The 18,614-nt window shown below is 32.9% G+C and overlaps 2 pseudogenes; both read left to right on the top strand.

Annotated features, from left to right (window-relative positions):
- The first annotated feature begins 6,513 nt into the window (after positions 1–6,513).
- LOC120212923 lies at positions 6,514–11,926 on the top strand (annotated as a pseudogene).
- Positions 11,927–15,454: 3,528 nt separating this feature from the next.
- Positions 15,455–17,740, top strand: LOC120212982 (annotated as a pseudogene).
- Positions 17,741–18,614: the final 874 nt, after the last annotated feature.

The raw sequence follows: 18,614 nt of genomic DNA, 5'->3' as shown, positions 1-18,614 counted from the left end.
CTGTGCAATGAAAATGTAAACATAAAAGTATGAATACAAAACGAAAATGCAAAGATGTAATATGCAAATGCATGTATGAAAAGGTGTTACTCAAGAGTGATCATCTTAGAACAGATTTCATTGAACACAAAAGTTTCTGTACATTAAACAAAACTTTTATATGTAGGGATTACTTTCACTCCTAATTTCTCTATTTCCTTTAAAAGCCAAATTAACTTCCACTCATGCTCAGGTATGGAGTTATCAACTTGCTTTAAGTCTCTCGTGAAGCCAGCTAAGTCCACCAGCTTATGAGCCACATTGTTTGCTTGAGCAGCAGCTTCCTTCATGATATTGTCTTTTCTTTCATCTTCTGTGTCGTTTCCCAGAATTGCGAACAATACTGTTCATTTTTCTTGTGAGAGAATCTTTGTGCTCAATAAGTTCTCATACAATATCCATAATCATTTAAACATTTCTTCAATGTTTTGTTCTTGTCGATAGTGGCTTTTAATTCAGTATCAATCTTATGCTAATGGATCTGATATGATGCTTCCATATTGGTCATAGTACTGCTCAGCATTTGATTTTAGACTTGAAATCTTTTCAATTCACTGACAGGTGTATTGCGTCTTTCTTCTGCAACTCGTAAATCATGAGAAATCTTCTTGGCTCGTCCTTAATGTATGTTGCAATTCTTTTTTAGTTTGGTGACCCCTGTTATCCACTCTTATGGGTTATTTCTTATGCCAACATTTGAAAGGCTTGACTGGTCTTCTGGAAATCTTCCTGCATGGTTTCCATTTTGGTGCTCAATTTGTTGTTTTCGGTCTTTAAATGACGTATTTGAACCTCGAACCTCAGCAAATCTTCTTCTTTCTGGGCGCCCTTACTGATACTCTTACCTTTGAAGACTTTTGGTATTAATCTGGCAGGACCTTCAGTTACTAAACTAGGTCTATCATTTATCATAAATTGTAAGGTTCCATGATCCAAAAGACTTTGGGCTCGATGTTTAAAGGCAAGACAATTCTCTATGGTATATCCTTGAGCTCCGACATGATATTCACAATAAACGTGGATGTTATACCACTTGGATACGGAGGTTGGAACGGTTTTATGTAGTATGGGGCCACTTATCGTGCTTCAAGTAGATTATCATATAACTCTTTATATGATATAGGGATATCATCAAAACGAGAACCGCCTTTTGTCTTGGATTGAACCTGAGTTTTAGACGTCGGGATCAGGCTAAACTTCGACGATTTCATATTACATGATTTCTTCTCATCTTTGGGAACTTTTACAGTTGTCACCATTTCTTGGATATCTTCAGACAGTTTGTGAATACGAATGATGATTGTCTGTAATTTCTCAAATTGGTTAGGATTAGAAGTCTCTTGGATGTCTGAGATTATAGAATTATATTCATTGAACTCTCTCTTTTTGTGCAGGGGTCTCTTTTCCTTTGGCCAAAACAGATATTCTACCCATCATCTTGGATATATGCTCTCTTATTTCTCGTATCTCTTTTTGCTTTTCAATGGGCATACGATATTTGGGTGCATAACTCCCCTCTATATTCAGAGTTTCCTCAGGATGCCATTCCATGGTTGCGTCATATTTTGTTTGATCATAAAACTTTTTGTTCATTTATGAAGTCTTTCCAATTTGATGAATAGTCTTTCAAGTCAACACCTTTTGGTTAGGCCATGATCATGCAAATGCAAACAAAAGAAATCAATATAAACAAATTAGAGCAATATAACATGCATGGAAAAATAAGAAAAAAATTAGAATAGTTAGTACCAACTAATGGAAAGAAAAATTTTATCTATCAAGGTATAAATCCTAACCTCATGCTTTCTAGTTCCATGCTTTGTTTGGAAAAATTAACCTAACCGCATGATTTCTAGTTCACATGCATTTATTCAAGAAAAAAATAAAATAAATTAAAAGCTAGAGCTTATTTCTCATTTGTGTACACCTACGGACATAGGTTCAGTACAGTCTTAGATCAGGAGAATTTTTAGGGTTTATTATATGTAGGTTTCAGTTCTAGGAGTAAAGGTACTCGAACTGTCCTTGTTGGTGCCCCCTTAGGCTGCCAAACCCTCAATCCTAGTCCATTACAGACTTAAACGGATCGAGTTCAATTCGAGGGGACACATTTCTCTATGCCTGACACGAAGAATAAATTCTCACGAAGATATAGAGCATATAAACCCCGAAAGCTACTTGCTAGGTCTGACACGGAGAATAAATTCTCACGAAGACGTCGCTTTCACTCCCAATTAAAAGGGACAAGCTTAATTATAAAGCTTATGTTATGCAAATGCAAGTGATGTGTGAGGAGAAATATTCAAACCTTTGACAAACAAATAAATAATGAAATTTAATACTTGAAAATGAAATAAAAACATTAATACAAAATATATATATATATATATATATATATATTATAATAAGTATATAAATATTTTGAAGAGAAAGAATATATGAATTTTTAATTTCTAATTAATAGAGACAATTTATAATTAATTTCAAAGCTTGACAAAGTCCCCAGTTGAGTCGCCAAGTTGTCGTAACCGGTTTTCGCCCGGGCACGAAATTTTACTTGGCGGGGAAAATAATGTGGATAAAAATGATTTTGATTTAAAATATATGTTTTGGGAGTCGTTATTGACCTTTTGGGGTTAGGTAGGTCAAATACCTAAAAAAACAATCTTTTAAAATAGTTTTGAATAAAACATAATTTAAAAGATAAAATTGATCTGCGTATAACCAAAAATTTTAGTAAAATAGGATTCGTGGTCGATTACGTTTAAGGAAGGATTAGCACCCCTATAACGACCAAAATTAATATTTTATTAATTATAAATTGTCTCTATAACGACTAAGGCGGAAGTGGGAAGACTGCTTGAGATCTGATTTGATGGATTTAGCCCTTACCGAGGACATGACCTCTGATAGGAAAGTATGGAGACTAAAGACTAGGGTAGTCGAGTAGTGTGGGTCATATCTCTAGGGTGTATCATCTCTGTCTTCTTTTAATGCCTTTGTAGTAATTTCCATGAATTTTACTTTTATACGTTTCTGTTATTGGTATTTATGAAGGCTTAGAAATGGGCTTGCTATCGTGGACTTCTGTGTAATATTCTCTTCACTTTTAAATTTAGTCGGGTCTTACGTTTCTGTCTATATGCAGAGATTTTTTCGCAGGGATTTATTTGCAGGGATTACTTCCCATTTCAAACCATATAATATTAATGATATTTATGACTGCATATGAATATTGTTCAACTATGTATTTATGTATTTATTTATACATGCTTTGCATTTTATCTATATTTTTAATTTTCTAACTGCCGGAGGTCTTCCACGGAAGCTACTCTCAACCTGGCGTTGGGGGCAGCCTACTACCCTACCTCCCCCTTACCCCATTGCATATGGGAATTGGGTTTTGTTGTTGTTGTTGTTGTTATTTCAAATTTATTGATATAACTTTAAGAAAATTTACTAATTTATATATATATAAATAAAATATTTAGAAATATCAAAAAAAGTGTTTCTAGGTGCTTTAAGACATCTCTTTTCTTAATATAAATATTAATAAAACATTTATTAAAATTATAATTTATAAGAGTAAAATATTTATTTAAAATTATCAAAAAAAATGGACATCCAGTTGCTTTAAGACTGTCCTTCTTAATATTGAAAATATATATTTAAAATATAATTATTTTCATAGAAAATAATTTAAACAATATGTATTTTCTGGTTTTTATAAGTAATATATTTATTTATTTTTAAAATACCAGAATAAGACATCTAGTTGCTTTAAAACTGTCATTTTCTTCGATATTTGAAAAATAAATAAATATTATTAATTAAACAAATATATATATATATATATATATGACTAATATAATAATAAAATAATTATTTAAACATATTGGAATTGAAATGATAATAATACAAATTAAATTGCAATTAAATAGTGACTAAAACATATAAAATTAAAATAATAGGATTAAAATATAAAATATCAAAATTTATAGCCCTTATTTAATATTAAAAAATATAATTTCTAATGGTGTAATTAACCCTAATTATTAATCGGTGATTAAAATAAAAATTATCAAAGTTAAAGGCTCTAACTTGAATAAATAAATAAATCTAAGTACTACTAATGTAATTCAACATTATTTAATTAATTCGGGTTAAAATATAAATTATAAAAATTATAAAGGACTAAATAAGGCATTTAACCTAAATATATAATTATACTAGAGATGACGAAATCATAATTTAACTAAAATTATAAGGCCGAATTGAAATAACCAGGAATTGCTTTTAGTGACTAAATTGAAGAATTACATAACTATAAGGGTTGCGGAAAGGGTTTACCCTTTCTAAAATTACACATATACCCCTCTCCCAAAATGGCGTCGTTTGGGAGAGGGTATATAAACCCTTTTAATCGGCCAAAATGGCCATTGCTTCTCATTTTCCTTTCATCTCTCTCTCTAACTGAGAGAATTTAACATTCTCTATCGCCTATCTCTTTAAATCCCTCATCAGAAGGATTAGAGTTCCAGCCGGCAACCGTGCTCCGGTGCCGACTACCACCGTCGGCCACAGCCTCTTGTGGCCGGAAAAGAAAAAACCCATCAAAAGATAGATCGGTACTACCTAAAACCGATTCAGACCTCCGTTTCCTTTAAATAGTCCCGGATTTACGTAGATCTTAAAAAACTACCTTCGGTTTTTTTGATTTTCCGACGACGTATAGAGTTCTTCTCAGTGGTAAGTCTCTCGTTTTTTTCTTTTCTCTCAGTTTGTATTTGTTCTCGGGTTTTTGCTTGCTTTCTGTCTGTTGATTGTTGTATGCTTGCTGGGTTGCTGTCCTCCTCTTTGTTGTTGCGTTGGTTGTTCTCTCCGTCTCCTCTGTTGCTCTCTGTCCCTTCTATTGTTTGCAGGTGAGCCAAGGCTTTATAGCTTCGATGAGGCTCTCGTCGGACCGGTCCCAAAGGGATTTCTCGGTGAGTCACCGAACTATGTGGTGACTCACCTCATAGCTGCGACGTGGATGGTCGTTAAAGTCTTCTGGAGGCTTCTGGTGAGGGCGACAGCAGCTGGAACGTCGACGTGGGGCGGCTGGAGGCAGAGGCAACGCCGCGTGGTCTCTAGGGTATCATCACCCTAGGGTTTGTTCTGGATGCGTGTGGGCCGTTGGATCTTGCCAGATCCAACGGCTGGGATCATTGGCAACTGGCTGAGATGAGGTATAAACTCTAATCTAGTTTAGGGTTTTCTTTGGGCTTCTGGACCTGGGTCAATTCGGGTTATATAAAACGAGCCTGGTTATTGGGCTCCAGTTGGGCCAATAGGTTGTAAATGGCCTGAAATGTAATAATATTTTTTATTAATAATAATAATAATAATAATAAATAATATAATAGATTAATAATAAAAATAAAATAAAAACAAATAAAAACAAATGGATAAAAACGAGTATCTTAAATCTTTTTATTCTTTTTCTTCAAGGAAGGTTCGTCAAGTTTAGGTGAAATTACTCAAATGTATTACTATCTTATTCTTTTTCATTTTTCAATTATCAAATCATAATTCAGACATATAGTAGGTGAAAAAAGGATAAAATATATAGTTAGTCACTCGTCTATTCTCGTGATTCAATTTTGGTCATTTAATTATTTTTTCAATATCATATTTATCATTACGTTTTGGTCATCAGTTGTTAAAAAAATAAATAGAAATGCTAGCATGGTATAGTTTTAAAAAATTTCACTTAATGATGTGTATTATCTTATAATGACATGTCAACATCACGTGACCAAAATATAAAATTAGAGATATTTAAAAAAAAACAATTAAAGGACCAAAACAAATGTATAAAAATAAGTGGATGACTAAATACAGAATATATAAAAAATATGTTACACGCAACTTAGTAAAGGGTATAGTACACAAATGATCTCCGATTATAGGATATTATCTTATTAAATTCGTTAACTATTAAAAGTTATAAAATAATCATTTAACTATATAATGTTGCTTTGTTGAGTCCATTGACTATTAAAAATTACAAAATGGTCATCTGACTATTTATTAGGTTCCAAACTCGTCATTTTTCATTAAAAATTTGGCGGTTGTCTAAGCTGGAGGTTAACATGATGGTTGAGATATGATAGTCTTTTGAGATTATGAGATCAAATTTATCTTATCATAATCAACGAGTTAACGATCAGCTTAGAAGATCATCAAAATTTTAACCAAAAATGATGAATTTGAAATATAATAAATAGTACTTTTAATAGTTGATGGACTCAACAAAATAACACTCTATAGTCAAAGAATCATTTATAATTTTTAATAGTTGAGAAACTTAATAAAATAATATACTATAATGAAATGATCATTTTTGTAATTTACCCTTTAGTAAATTTGGACCACAAATTCTCAGTTTTGACCATATATTTTTCTCGAGAAAATATCATCATCAATTAAACAAAACTCCCAGAACTGATAAATCCAGATTTCCTCGTCGCTCAAGAATACTAAAAGTTTATCGAGAAAATTCCCGTATTTTCTGTCAAATCAAACACCCTTACTCCTCCTTTCAGAAACCCTAGATGTCAACGTCAAGCCAACCTCAATTCCGTTATACCCAGACGCCGTCGAAGGTCCTGCATCTCCGTAATCTCCCATGGGAGTGTTCGGAAGAGGAACTCGTCGAGCTCTGTAAACCCTTTGGGAAGATCGTTAACACTAAGTGCAATGTCGGCGCCAATCGTAACCAAGCTTTTGTTGAATTTGTAAGCTTCTAAATCCTTCCATTTTTTTTAAAGTTCTTTGTTTATAGTTTATGGATTGCTTTGTGTCAGCGAAAAATAATGTTCAATTTGTGTTAGGTAAGGGCAATCAATTGTTGATGTCTACTCTTTTGGGAATTTGATTTTCTAGTGTAAATTTCAGTGTGTTCCTTCAATTTTCGAAGTATGAGTTCTTTTTGTGAGATTTGTTTTCTTTGCATACGTGATTTTTTAGCTGATTTTTTAATGTTTTGATGTGTAAATTTGATGGGTTAATTGCAGAATTGCAAAGTGTTATTATTACATTTTAATTTGGTGGTGAATTGGGATGGGGAACTGATGCTTTTGTTCACATTTGAAAGTGTAAAAGAAATGTTATTATGTGACCCGAGTTAGAGCAGTTTTGTCAGCAGTTGTGTGAGAGTTTATTCATATTTGAAATCAGACACATATACAGCCTTGTAATCATATTAGAATCTTCAAGAAAAGAATGTGTAAACATTGATTTGTTACTTCACCGCCAATCGGGTTGGATTTTGAATTTTCTTGGATGATGGTTTATTTTGATTTGTCTGGGGTTAACTTATCATTTGGGTTCTATTCATTCTTCTTCTTTTAGGTTGAATATTGATGGGTTAATTCATGCAGTGAAATTTAGAGAGTTTTTGCAGGTTGATCAGTTAGTTTTTATGTTAATTATGTTACTTTTATTTTCAGGTAGACTTAAATCAGGCTATTTCGATGGTTTCATATTATGCTTCATCATCAGAGCCAGCACAGGTTCGTGGAAAAAATGTATATATTCAATATTCAAACAGACATGAAATTGTCAACAACAGAGTCCCGGAGATACCCCAGGAAATGTTTTGCTAGTTACCATTGAAGGTGTGGAAACTAATGATGTGACCATTGAGACGATTCACTTGGTAAGTGCTTGTTACTGGCATGCATTTCTCAACTAAATGCCTTCAATTGTTACAGATTCTCTATTCTATTCTGCTATAAGAATTGGCTCTCTAGAATTTTAAAGCCTCTTTTTGATTCAGGTGCCCTAGATTAAGGAGCATATTTTATGACTAAATGGAGACATCTTGAATTTCTATGTCTAGACTCTAGAAGTGGCCTAATTTAGTTCGTCAAAATCTTGTGAACTGCCATGTATGATGTACCTGTACCACTTCTATTTTCGTGTGTTATTTCTTCTACGACTGATGAGAGATGCTTGATTTTCTTAAATCCCGTATAAGGAATATGCTTTTTAATAGGAGAGCACAAGACTGTTTCTTATATATTTGAAATGAGTTAAACTGTTACCTTTGTTGGAGATGGCAGTTTTTTATCGAAATCAGTTGAATCACAGATGGTTATGCCCCTTATTTATATTACTTTGTTGGAGACAGTTTGGAAATATTATCATGTACGTCATACTCTTTTCTAAGGTCTATCTTGAGCCATGTATGCACAGGTGTCATTCTGCACTTATTTCTTGTCCATTTGGATTTGTTAACAAAACTTTTACATTATACCCATCTTGTGACGGTTTCTAATGTTCTTTTCTTATTTGTATTTGTGATATGTACCTGTTTCTGATTTAATTTTGTTCCAGGTATTTTCTGCATTTGGTTTTGTTCACAAAATTGCTACATTTGAAAAGGCTGCGGGATTCCAGGTGAGATGGCAAAAGCGCATTTAGATTTTGGATCTGTGGTGATTCATGTTTTTCAATATGATGTTCATATTTATTACAATTGTTGGCAGGCATTAATCCAATTCACTGATGCTGAAACTGCTTCTTCAGCAAGGAATGCCTTGGATGGTAGAAGTATTCCCAGGCATGCACTTCTTCCTTGCATCTTCTTCCTCCTTCCACACCAGCACATTCATTTTCTCATTTTTCTAGCGTCATCTAATTCTCTTCATATCGATTATAAATGTATGGTTTGAGAATTGAAAAAAAAAATGGTTGCATGTTAATGTTCTTTCATGATGTTGTTTAGGTACTTGCTTCCAGATCATGTTACTTGTCACCTGCGAATCTCATATTCTGCACACACTGATCTGAATATCAAGTTTCAGTCTCATCGGAGCAGGTACAAGTGGATCCATGAAAACCAAGTTGTTTCTCTTTGAAATTCACTGTTTTGGTCATGTTTATTCCTGAAATTTCAAGTAATGTGACTGCTAAACTTTTATTGTGGCATCTGATACATTGTTCATCACTTTCCGTTGGTCAAAATGAACGGTAACATCTAGAGAGTTGGCTGTATTATAATATTCTTAATCGATAAAGTTTGAAAGCTTTTGTTTCTCTTTGTTATATAATTCAAATCAACTGGAAACTCATATTGCTTGATCTGTTATTTCTGTTAATCAGGATGCTCCTGCATTTGAGCCCACAATTTTTTTCTCATATTCATTTGCAATAGCATCACTTTGTTACCCTCATATGCTTTCTATCTTGGCCAAATTGCAATATCTATTTGAAATTGGGCTATGCATTTGTACTTTATTTGTAATGATTATATTAAAGTTCCTGATTTTATTTGCGCATTTGTAGGGACTATACCGATCCATATCTTCCTGTTAATCCAACTGCAATGGAGGGGCTTATGCAGGTAGTGCTTTCATTTACAAACATTTGATCTATTCTTAGTAGTGACTGTCACTATATTTGTAATCTCCAGCCTGTAGTTGGTCCGGATGGAAAAAAGCAAGAACCTCAGAGTAATGTGTTGCTTGCTTCAATTGAAAATATGCAGTATGCTGTGACAGTAGATGTTCTTCACTGTAAGGCATCCTGCTTCTTAATTGACATGGAAATGCTGGTTCATTGTTTCAAAAGTTTCTCATATTATTCTATTGGTTGCTTTTTGTAGGTATTTTCTGCATTTGGTGCGGTCCAAAAGATTGCTATATTTGAGAAGAATGGTGGAACACAGGCACTAATTCAATATCCTGGTATTCTTTTATCATATGATTTTTAATTGTTCTAGTTATGTTTTGGCAGCATTGTCAAGGTGTGTACTTCGGTGCTAAGGCTTGGTGCTAGACGACAAAGGTGCCTTAGGCCTTGTCCGGCACAATGCATTTGATTTGGCACATGCATGGTGCACCTAGTCTAATTTTTACATAAGGCGACAGGATCCAAGAAAACTTGCCTGACTATGTTCTTGAGTATTGACTTTATTTATTTGTGTTTTTCACATTAATTGTACAGTTAATTGTAAAATAAATGGGTATAACATTGACCCCCTAGTCCCTGCTTTGCACAATCACCTTTTGTGCAAAAGTTATTTAAAAACCAAATCTTAGGATAGAAGATAATATCATTGATGTTGTGCATCACCATTGATGCGAGCTATGTTTCTTAGCTTTTGTGGTATTGTAGCCTAGGAACAAAAGTAACTAATAGAAATTTTCTATCGGACTACTTTATGAAAGGAAGACAGTTTTGGTGCATATACTTTGTGAAATTTCCATTCCCATTTTCAGACGCTTCTTAGATGTCTCTGCATGCTCAAAAATTTGAGAAAACGATACTATAACCCTTAAAACTCATATTGATACCTGAACTTTAGTCCATGCAACATTGTTCGAGTATTCTAATTTAAACTTATGGTCATGGACAAGTTGTGAATATTGGCCAAAAAAAGGGAGAGAAATTCTGCATCTTTTGTAGGATTGAAATGGACCACTCCTTCGAGTATATATATTAATCTTATTCTGTATATACTTGCATATGTGCTAAGGCCTTTTTCAGGGTGTGTCTTATGGCTTAGACAACATTCATTTTCTGTAATCCTTACCTTATCCATTCATAACCTATTGTTACAAGTGCCTCCCTACCTCTATGTGAGGGGTCTCTGTTTACTGTACGCTAAGGGCACCTTGACTCTCTCTTTTGAAAGATGAGATCCAGATATTTTGTTCCATTTTCTTCTTTATAAATGCCCATGTGTCTATTTTATTATCTATAATTATAGCATATTTCCCTTTACATTGCTTTGTTTTGAAATCTCGTTGCATTTCTATGTGATGGACATTTTTTTTCCTTTTTTCCTTCTCAACTGTCAAATCTTTGAGTCTGTCCCTTGGGGACTCGGACATCTTACAACCTGAAATTATTATCATTATTATTATTATGATGATGTATGTATGTATGTTTTATTTTGTTAGATATTTTGGTTGGCTTTACTAACATAGAATTTGTTACATTCAGATGTCATGACCGCTGCTGTCGCCAAAGAATCCTTAGAGGGACATTGCATATATGATGGTGGCTATTGTAAGCTTCATCTATCATACTCTCGTCATACTGATCTCAATGTAAAGGTATAAATATGTGGTTTTGAGTTAGTGTTCATAAGAAAATGGAAAGAAGAAAATAAATTAACGACCTCTTTAGAAATAAAGGCGATCCATTTTTCCAAAAAAGAGAGGATATGAACCCCTAAATGTATGCTTCTCGACACTTATTTACAATCCTTACCTGCTAATTTAGTTCTATTATATGGCTCGATACACATTCGCTACATGTGATTCTTGATTAGTTTCACTTTTGCCGCACAGGCTTACAGTGATAAAAGTAGAGATTACACCATCCGGACCTAAGTTTGCTTGCGACACAAGTTCCCGGTATGCCTGCTGGTTCAAATGCTTGGCAGAATCCTCAGAGTGCTCCACTGTACCCTGGGACTAACTATGCAGCTTCAGCTGCAATTCAAGCTCAACCCTTTGCGGGACAAATCCCAGCTTGGGATCCAAGTTTACAGGCTAGGCCACCATATGGATCCGTTCCTGGTCAAGCATATCAACCGTCTGCAGTCTGTGCATATGAACGCCGCACCACCTGCTGGTTCATCACCCTTTCCCAACCTGGCGTGGCATCCATGGGAATGGTGCCACCAGGGGCAAATGTTAGGCCCGGTGGTGCACCATCTCCAGGTCAGCCTCCTTATTATGGTCAATGATCATTGTCTTACGTCTCCCGAGTTAAATGATTTGAAATTGGATCTCTGGTATGCAATCTCTGACCCTTTAAGTTAAAATTTTCGTTGGCTTTTATTTTTGTACCTTCTTTTATATAATTCTGAAACCTTTCCATTGGTAAATCAAAGTGAAAGCCATGTTTTCCGTGCATTTAGATTCTCCTGCAACCATTTTGCCTTCGGACCTATCCGTAAATCGTTTGGCTTTGAAACGATGATGGCCCTCCATCACCCATGATCATCTGATTATGCTTATAGATACCGATTAAAGAGGAGTTTTGTATCTGAACAAATCTCTAATGGATATATATATATATATATATATATGTGTGTGTGTGAGTGGTATTAAGTCGTGCCCCCTCACCAAAAGTTTTAGGTCAATTACATAGGTCCCTATTAGTTTGAAATTAATCAAAATAAGTTCCGATCCCTATTTTTTCAGTTTAAATACTACTTAGGTCCCTGATATTAGGCAAACTAAGCAATTTGTCACTTGTTTCGTTTAATATCCTTGGATCCCTTTCGATTTCAATTAAGCAAATTAAACTCTAACAACTTAATCATTATACTTTTTTATTACTATTAATATATATCCCTCGACTATTAAAGTTACAAAATGGTTACCTGATTATTCATATGTTCTAAATTTTTTTTTTCGTTAAAAATTGATAATAGTTTGAGTTGGACGTTAACCTACTATATGAGATATGTCAAAAAAATCTCAAAATCTCAAATGACTATCAAATTTCAATTAGTATGTTGATATCTAGCTTAGATGTTATCAATTTTTTATAAAAAAAATGATAAGTTGTAATATATGAATAGTCGGATGATTGTATAACTTTAATAGTTGATGGTACATCATGCCATTTATGTCTTAATTCATTGAGATTACTTTATAATGAAGAGGTCCCACGGTTCATATTGGTAGGCCATTCATGTTCTACATAGACATTGAAATTGAACCATCATGTCATACATATCTATTCTGAGATTTTTTTTATAATTTGAAGAAGTAAGTATAAATAGGATGAGGGGATCTCTTCATTATAAAGTAATATCTCAATGAATAGTAAGACATAAATGGCATGATGTACCATTTGGTCTGCCCTCAAATTAACTAAAGTCTAAAGCTTGTTAGCTTAAGCTTATGCTAAGGTTAAATTTGTCTAGTTTTGAAACTAAGATACCTAAAAAAAACAAGAGTTAGTTGCATCATATGTTTTTAAATTATAACTCTATTTTAAATTGGTCCTTAATTTTTTGAATATTCTAATTTCATTCCTAAATTATGACTTTCATTCTAAATTAGTTTTTAAAATTTTGGACATTCTAATTTCATCCCTAAACTATGACACTTTTAAATTGGTTTCTAAAGTTTGAATATTCTCATTTCATCCTGAATTTCACCAAATATATAATTAGTTTCAATCATAGTTTAACTGAATTTTGTTTTTCTCAAATATAATAATATAATGTGGCCTAACAATTTTATTAACAAGGGATGTAATTAGTATATACATATAGTTTGAGATGGAATTGGAATGTTCAAAAGTTTGGGGACCAATATAGAATGAATGTCATAGTTTGGGGATGAAATTGAAATGTTTAAAAGTTTGGGGATTAGTTTAGAATGATAGTCATGGTTTAGGGATGAAATTAGAGTATTTAAAAGTTTAGGACCAATATGAAATGAGGATCATACTTTAAGGAATTGATGCAATTAGCTAAAAAAACAATTGTATCGAAAAATGGAGGCTGTGATTTATTTCTCCTAGTTTCAATACTAAGAGGACCTAAAAAACAATTAAAATCCAAAATTAAGAGTAAAATTCAATTTTTTTTAAAAAAAACCTAAAAATTAATTACACCTAAAATGTCATTAGCAGCACCCCACATATTCATAACTTCGTCCATGCTTACACAACTATGTTTATTTACCAAAAAAGAAGAGATTTTTAAATTAGTCTTTAAACTTTTAAATATTTCAATCTCATACCATATATTAATTGAGTATAAGCTATTAAAAAGTGTTCAAATATAATTTTTTATTAAATAATGAGTTAATTGCATCATATGTCCCCAAACTATAACCTTCATTTTATTTTAAATAATTTACCTTTCAATTTAATTAATTTATAATTACACGTTGAATCTTTTAGAATTTTAAATTTTATAAATTAAATTAATGGTGTTCAGCAATATTCATTGTTAGTGGTGTTAACGATGCTTGTCCAGCGTAACATATTCATCCTAAATAGTCGGTTTTACACACATTAATTGTTAGGTTGGGACGTTGTTTGTTATGAAGTCATTTGGTGCACATGCATTCCAAGACAGAAATTAATGAGAGCACATGCATCTATGGGTACCATCCATCCATCCATTTCTCCATCATGCATCTATGGGTATCATGCACTGCCATCCATGTCTCTATCATGCACAAATGTTGCAGCCACTCTCACTCAAAGAAAGTAGACATTATAATATCCATTATATCACAAACGATAACCGACGATGATGTAACTATAATGGAGACTTATACATGGAAAAGTATAATAGTTGCGGTCTAATTAAGATTAAAAAATAACAGAGAATAGACGGAATAAAAAATGTGATAAAAAATAAACAATTAGGTTGGATAAACTAATGTCAAGAAGATTAAATATGGGAATTTTTCAAAAAATTAAAAGGTTCGAAACACGATGAGGTTCCAAATGATAATAGGGAAATTTTTCAACTTTAAATGTTTTATCTATACTTCAACTTGGTGCAGGGGGGATTTCAATTGCTGAATCAAATTAATCAATAAATATGTGTAAATTAGGTGATCCAAATGATAATAGGGTTTTCACTTTTAAATGTTTTATTCTATACTTCAACTTGGTGCAGGGGGAATTTCAATGCTGAATCAAATTAATCATAAATATGTGTACGTGGATACGTATACATACAACATATGTGCATCGGTAGATGTGTTTTTTTCTTTTATTTTATTTAGTATCTATTTTTTTTTCAAAACATATATAACGTTTAATTCAGTTTTTTAATTGGGTATTTCACCATTAAAATAACATAATTGCTAGCATAATATTATTTGTATTTATTTCAATGATAACATAACATTATCTCATGACACGTTAATATTATTTAATTTAGTTTATTTATTTAAGGCTAATTGTAATAATAACTCTCTATATGTTATTTTTTTTCCAATTAGATTCCTATTTTTATTAAATAAAAATAATATGTATATATATATAAGTTCAGTTTTATATAAAAAGTCGAATCCGTGAAATCATCTCTAAATTTGGGTTGAGTCAACTTTATGCTGATAATATATATTTTAGATCGGGTCGAGTTTCGAGCAGTTTGATTTTGGCTGCCTCTATTTAAGTCCACTTTAATCACCCTTCATTTCCAAACAACAATTTTAACATTGTGGTCGTGAGATCGAGTTCCACGGAGGGCAATTCACAATTCGGAGGTCTCCCACGGAAGCTGTTTTCAACCTGACATTGGGGGCATACTACTTACCCTCCCCCACCATTACATTGGGAATAAAGGGTCATCTAATTTTTTTTCCTCCTTTCACATTTCCTCTTTACTTTGAAACCCCAAAATGGGGTTTCCACAACTGCAGTGCTTGACATGCTTGCGTTTCATTTGCAGGGAAACGGTGCTTTTGGGGTCTCTTCTTCTTTTTCAAGTCTCAACTCCGTCCATGGTTTTCCATGGAACCATCCCCACCATGTCATTCATCCCCGTCGTGGCGACTATCTTGGACCGTGGATCAACGCTCACGCCACCTTCCGTGGCGGCGGCGATGCTTCCGGCACAATGGGTACATGCATTTCAATTTTCATCCCACAATCTTACATTCTTATGTGTTGGTATAGCAGGACGAGTCCTTAAACATTTAATATCTTAATTTATCTCCAAATTATGTCTCTCTTTCAAAATTAGTTTTTAAACTTTTGAACATTCTAATTTCATCCCTAAACTATAATTCTCTTTCTAAATCATCCAAATATGTAATTAATTTCAGCCATAATTTAATCTAAATTTTGTTTTTTTTTTTCAAAACATATAATAACATAACGGCTTAACGATTTCATTAACAATGATGTGATTAGTGTATATTTATAGTTTGAGATGACATTGAATGTTCAAAAAGTTTGAGAACCATTTAGAAGGAAGGTCATAGTTTGGAGTGAAATTAAAATTTTCGAAAGTTAGAGGATTAATTTAGAATAATAGTCATAGTTTAGAGACGAAATTAGAATATTTAAAAGTTTATGGACCAACTTAAGATGAGATTCTACTTTGAGAAAATGCTATGGTAACTCATTCTTTTAAGCAAGTCGAGGTTCAAGTTTACGTTTGTGAATAGAGTAAATTGAATTAAGAGAATCTTCCTTATATTGAATCTCTGTAGTATTCTATCTAGATTAATCGATTAATAGATCGGGAATGTGGTTTTGGTGTAAGTGTAGCATGTGGGTATGGGAACCTGTATAGCCAAGGATATGGTGTTAATACGACGGCATTGAGTATTGCTTAGTACTACAATGGGATGAGTTGTGGCGCATATTATGAGCTAAGGTGTGTGATGACCCTAAATGGTGCCTGCCCTACTCAATTCTGGTCACCACCACTAACTTCTGCCCGCCGAGAGGGTGGTGCGACCCTTCTAACCACCACTTTGATCTCTCTCAGCCTATCTCCCAACACATTGCTCAGTACAAATCTGGAATTGTCCCGGTCATTTATAGAAGGTAACCATACTCGCCTAATTTAAATGTATTGACCCGGTTGAAACGGTTCATGGTTCAACCGGTCAGTATGAGTTAAATTTAAACGAATAAGATTGTGTTTGTGTTTGTGTTTGTGTTTGTTTATTTTTTAAGGTATCCGTATTTGGTTCTTTTAGGGTTCATGAACGTGTTGGTTAATATACAAAAAGAAAATGGTGAACTTACATCATTATTCCTTATGTTCCTTAGGTTTAATTGTTTTTACTCCAAAGTTTATCATGTGTTCAATTTAGTCTCTATCTTCACTTATATTTAAAATATAAAATAAAAAATAAAACACATCGAGTGACCTCAATGATAAAATGAATATTATTCTTCCTAAAGAACTCGGGTTTAAGCAGTTATATATGTAGGAGGGGTATTGTCATAGGCTATTTTTGTAACATATACAAACTTATAAACGAGCTTTCAAACGAGCTTATTCGTTAATATAATAGAACTGAACACACATATATTAATTTTTGTTCGTTTATTATATGAACATAAAATTTTACCCATACTTGTTTATTTAACCTAATGAAGTAGCACGAACCAAGCGACATCGATTGTAAAAGAATTATTGTTATTCCTTGAAGTCCCGGGTTCGAACACCAAGAGTTCGAACACCAAGAGTTCAACAAACGCTTTTGTAACACCCTTATCAGTCGGTCTTTTTAAATTTATCGATTCATACGAAGTGTTATTCATTTATTTTTTTGTAGGGTGAGAAGTAGGAGAAGAGGGGGAATAAGGTTCACCATCAATGGACATTCTTACTTCAATCTAGTGCTCGTAATCAATGTTGGTGGCGCCGGGTATGTTCATTCCGTCGCCATCAAAGGTTCGAGGACTAGATGGCAACCAATTTCAAGAAATTGGGGCCAAAACTGGCAAAGCAATGCCTACCTTAATGGCCAAACCCTCTCATTCCTTGTCACAACGAGCGACGGCCATAGCGTTCTCTCGTACAACGTCGCTCCTCCGGGTTGGTCCTTCGGTCAGACCTACTCCGGCCTTCAATTTCGGTTTGAAGACAGGATTTAATAACATTCACACGTAACAGAATATTTTGCAGTTCAATTGGCTTTGAATTGAAGCCTGCTAGTTAACTGCTAGACCAAAGTATGAATGGAATTTTAGTTCTAATATTTTTTTTTCTCATGCCAATGTCACTATTAGAGAGAGAGAGAGTAGTGAAAATTGTCGGCAGATTTTGTTTTGGGTAAACTATATCACATATAGTTGAACTTTAAACGTTGTATCGTTTATATCATTAAATCTTTAATTTTATCATTATAGCATTGAATTTTGAGTTTAGTTTCAATTATACTACTGGACTGTTAAATCGTTAACAACCAGATCAAAACGACATCGTTTTGGTGAGGCGTTTACATTGGTAGTCGTCAATCACATAAATGTGTCATTAACCATTTAACAGTTTATTGATATAATTGAAACTAAATTAAAGTTTAGTGCTATAATTGATAAAATTTAAATTTTATTGATATAAATAACAATATCTAAGTTTGACTATAATTGATGTAGTTTACCATTTTTATTTTCTTCAATACATAAAGGTAGGATTATGGGAACACCTTTGACGCCCACGTGAACGCATAATGGCTACTTTCTTAGAATGACATCCATTCATGTAGGTTAGTTTTTTAAACTCTATTCGATTTTAATTATTATTTTTTAAGGTAAAAAGTATTTATATTTAAATTATCAGTTTTAATTTATTTTAAGTATTAAATTTTCAAATCATATTTAGTATTTAGTTTTTGTTTCATTTTAGTACCTCACTATTAAAAAATTAACGTATTTAGTATTTAAACTATAAGTCCTTAGCACCTAAACTTTTATTTTTTTCAAAACTTAACGTTAAATTTTGAACAGTGGTACTAAAATGTACAAAACTAAACTCTATGTATGATTTAAAAATAAAGTTTAGATACTAAAACATATCAAACTTATAGTTTAAGTATTAAATGCGTAATTTACCTGTTTGATTATTA

Source organism: Hibiscus syriacus, unplaced genomic scaffold (assembly GCF_006381635.1).
Source record: "Hibiscus syriacus cultivar Baekdansim isolate YM2019G1 unplaced genomic scaffold, ASM638163v2 tig00110017_pilon, whole genome shotgun sequence".
In the NCBI taxonomy this organism is placed as follows: Eukaryota; Viridiplantae; Streptophyta; class Magnoliopsida; order Malvales; family Malvaceae; genus Hibiscus; species Hibiscus syriacus.
Note: the sequence above shows the minus strand (reverse complement) of the source record. Positions and strands in the feature narration are given on the sequence as shown.